Raw genomic sequence first — 4,455 nt, forward strand, 5'->3', positions numbered from 1 at the left:
CAATAACCAAAAATTCAACACCTACATCATCTAAACCATCCTCAACATCGAAATCCACTACCATATCATCAACACCTATATCGACTACCATAACCTCAAAACTTGCATCTACACTACCATTCTCCACAACTACAGTAACTACCACATACTCCTTAAGTAAAGGAACTACCACATCCTCAACATATACATCTATCCCAACACCTACCCAGAATATACCCAATCAACAACACTTATCCCAAAATCTACCCCATCACCAACACAACCAACCATGAATGGATCTGTTGTGGAAAATGTAGAAGGTGAAAACAATTCCTCTGAAGATTGTGGACCAGATGGATGTTTTAACTGTTCATGTTTGGAAAAAAATGTGAGTTACCAATCATATCTTACAACTTTTTCTATGTATAACCTTTTGGTTTACATGTATATATCAATTCAAAACTAAACTGATCACATGATTACTTGTAGGCTCATGCCACCAGACCCTTGTGCACGCTTTATTAGTTGGTCCTTTTTACAAAGTGTAGATCCACAAGGGTACACTTAGGGAAAAGTTACCAAAGACATGCGCGAATTATATTTGGAGGCGTTCCAGGTAGTTAACTATATGTGATAAATTATTGTTTGGTAAACATTTACACTTAAACTTATGTTTACATCGTTAATGTGTAGGAAAAATGTTATTAGGATGAAACAATAGACTCGTTGGTGAGGTAATCTTGGGCAAGGAAAGCGGCACAAAGTTATGGACAATATATCTACAACATGTGGAACCCATAAAGAATCCAACATTGGTTTAAACGAGCTCATATTCCACATGAAGTCTGGAACTCCTGGCAATTAAATGGAATACATATGAATACAGATGAAAAAGATAGACAAATTCATGTAATATTCATATTAGTGCAATTAAACTTTTATATTGTAGCTAGTCCATAATATCATTCATAACTTTGATATATTTTAACTTATATTATTTTTATTTTGTAGGCGGCCTATACAGAAAAATGGGAAGAGTTGTAAGTTGAAGGTGCTGAATTTGAGGAGGACAAACTATTTTATGATGTTGTTGGTGGTCATGACAAAAAAAAAAGACTTTATGGATTAGGCTCTTTTGCAAAGGCGGTTCCCAATAGAAACAGTAAAACGGATGTATCTTACATTATGGAAAAAATAATGAAATAGAAGAAATAAGGGAGCTTGTTGCTAAACAAAAAGAACAAAATGAAGAGCTTAAAGAAATGATGAAGGCCCAAGAAGAACAAAACAATGCAAGAGTCTAGGTCATAAATTGTTGATATATGTTTATTGCAAAGTATTTATTTTAGATTAGCAACTTTCCTTTTTCCATGTAATAAATAGTTATTATATTATTTTATGGTATAATGTTATTTGATTTTTTTGTTATTTTTGTTTTTCATATATTACTACAAAATAATTTGGATCTAATTTATAAATCAATTATCCATCCGTACATATGTAATATTTGATATGGAATCTGATATATAACATACACCACGAAAATTGCTAGAGATTCATGACCGTCGAATTTGCTAGGAAGCCATCAAACGGAAGTTGCTAGGGATTCATCACAACCAAATTTGCTAGGGATCCACGACCATGGAGTTTGCTAGGGATTCATCACCACAAAATTTTCTAGGGAATCAACACCATGGAATTTGCTAGGGATTTATCACCACATAATTTGCTAGGGAATCACCACCATGGAATTTACTAGAGAATGACTACCACAAAATTTACTAAGGAATGCCCAGATTATTGGTGGCCCTGCATGAAGCAGGATGATATTGCCATATTTATACCAATTTTTAGGCAATATTTAAGTACATTTTCATATATAAAGTGGTAATTTGTTTAGAATAACGGTACTTATGAGTTCAAATGTTATTTGCAGCCTAAAAGAAAACATTTTGAAGAAAAGGGGCTAAAAACGTCAAATGAAGAAACTTCGGGAGTTAAAAGATTAAAGGACAAGAAAATTAGGGAAAAGCGAATTCACGGCGTGAATATCTCAAGATTTACGACATGAGTCTATGTTCTAGAAGATATGTACACGGGTGAAGGAATCCTTGACGGACACGGTTATCTAGAACTCACGACGTGAATATTTTATTATTTATGACGTGAATGATGAAAATCAGCAACTATATATATCCTTAACAATTACGATTAGAAAAACTTTTGGTGGCTGAGAAGCGTTCCTAAAGACGAAAAATCAGAGAAGAAAAGTACCTGGAAGTTGGTTTCAACACCAAGGAAGTAGAAGTACATAAATTGATTCATAGTTTGGTACACTTTAATATGTTTTGGATTATAATGTTTGTTTGTTTAACTGTTAATATGTCCAGCTAAATCTAGCTACTTCTATTAGCTAGATGAAGCTGGAACTCATGGTTTTAATGCATTAGATTTGACTTTAATTGTTGGTGATATGCTTGTGTTGATTGATTTTACCTAGCATGCTTGAATTAGTTATTTAATTGCTTTAAATCCTTGTTCTGAGTAGTTAGTAAACACAATGTTGCATGAACTTGAATACCTAATAATATAGTGAACACTAGTTATTCGAGTTAAGATCAAACCAATCTTAGAATAGTAATTGAATAATTAAATTAAGTTGTGTTAGAGAATTTATATTATGACTATAATTGTGTTTTGATTAATCAATCTTTCATTGCTCCAATCTAACTTAATAATTGATTATGTGTTAACTATTGTACGAACATAAATAGAATTACATGAATTGATTAATAATTAGTAGAGTTAGAACTAAACTACTAATACTATCTTAATTGGTCACCAATAGTAATAGTTATAGCCAATGTATAACCATTGAGTGAAAGTGGATTCGAACTAATAGAAGTATTTTATTTATTGATTAAGTTATCGTTAAAAAATTAAGTTCATCTAAACTTGCAAAATTAGATAAAAACCCCTTTTAGCTTGTTAATAATTAGATTAATTTAATAGTAAATAGTGACATCGTTCCCTGTGATCGATACCCGACTTACCTAAGCTATACTGTAATCTCACTAGGTACACTGCCTATAAGTGCATAGTTAGTCTAAGTTTGTTAAGTTATAAATATTAAAATTAGTGGGTACTTTCGTGCACATCAAGTTTTCGGCGCCGTTGTCGGGGAACGGCTTAGTTTATTTGCTTTAGGTTAATCGATCCTTTTTGTGGGTAAAACCTGCAAAAAGTTAATTTTCCAGCAAAAGTTTTAGTTTTAGTTTTTATTATCTGTTTTCCAAAAAAAAATTATTTGCTTATTATTTTTTTCAGAGCTCACGACGTGAATTTTTAGATTCACGACGTGAGAACTGTGAATTTCAGTTTTCCTTAGTTTTTAGTTTATTTGTCTATTTTGGTTCATTTTTATATTGTCTTTATTTATTATCTGCAGGAGTTCATGACAAAAGGCTCAAACACACCTTTGGTGCCACCACTTGAAGATCCCGAGTCTGCAATTAACAAGAAGAAGACGCCCTTACAAGAATTCAAATCAGTGTTTTCAAAGAAATTAGGGAAGAAGACTAGGGAGTCAAGTTCATCCTCGAAGAGCAAAAGCAAGCTTGAACACTTGGATCAATACCCTTCCAAACCGAATCCGAGTACGATACCGAGCCCAAATTTGAAGAACATACGAGCGAACCCGAGAACGATCCAAGGCACGAGATGGCAAATATTGAGGAAATGTCCATGGGAGCTTACAGAAAGAGAATTCAAGAAGATGTTGATCCAGGCTTAGTACAACCTGCAATCCCTGCCACTTCCACATTCGAGCTAAAGGGACATATCCTTTCCGCACTAAAGGATATCCCATTCTATGGAAAGGATCACGAGGATGCATTCAAACACTTAGATGAAGTGAATGACATTGTTGATTACTTCAATGTCCCAAATATTAACAGAGACACCATTTTGCTAAGGATGCCTCTCGTTACCTTTAAAGGAGCTACTAAGGATTGGTTAAAAGCACTTTCACCCGGTACCGTAACTACTTGGGCTCAAATGCGTGAGCAGTTTTTAGATCAATATTGTCCACCATCAGAGATTGCTAAACTCAAAAAGGCAATAGCTAATTTTGAGCAAAACCCGGGAGAGTCACTTTACGAAGCTTGGGACCGTTACAAAGGGTTGTTAAGAAATTATCCTCAACATGACCTTAACATTCAACAGGAGGTATCAATATTTTTATGATGGGTTAAACGTGATGACAAGACAACTCCTTGATTCTCAAGGACCACTTACAAGGAAAAACTCGGGCGAAGTCAAGGAATTAATTGAACATTCGCGAAACACTCTCGCGAATACCACAACCCTAGGCAGGAAGGAATTAAAGGCGATAGAGGAGCCCAAACTGAAGAAATAGCAGCCATGATGGCTACGCTAAATAATATGGACCGGAGGTTGACACAAATGGACCACTCA

General features: G+C 34.3%; 1 non-coding gene across 1 annotated transcript; it reads right to left on the reverse strand.

The window, feature by feature from the left end:
* Positions 1–4,083: 4,083 nt before the first annotated feature.
* LOC144999020 (small nucleolar RNA R71) lies at positions 4,084–4,190 on the reverse strand. Its single transcript, XR_013660548.1, has one exon. It is a non-coding gene; the product is annotated as a small nucleolar RNA R71 (small nucleolar RNA).
* Between the last annotated feature and the right edge of the window lie 265 nt (positions 4,191–4,455).

This window comes from Lactuca saligna, chromosome 5 (genome assembly GCF_052625555.1).
Source record: "Lactuca saligna cultivar CGN05327 chromosome 5, ASM5262555v1, whole genome shotgun sequence".
Taxonomy (NCBI): domain Eukaryota; kingdom Viridiplantae; phylum Streptophyta; class Magnoliopsida; order Asterales; family Asteraceae; genus Lactuca; species Lactuca saligna.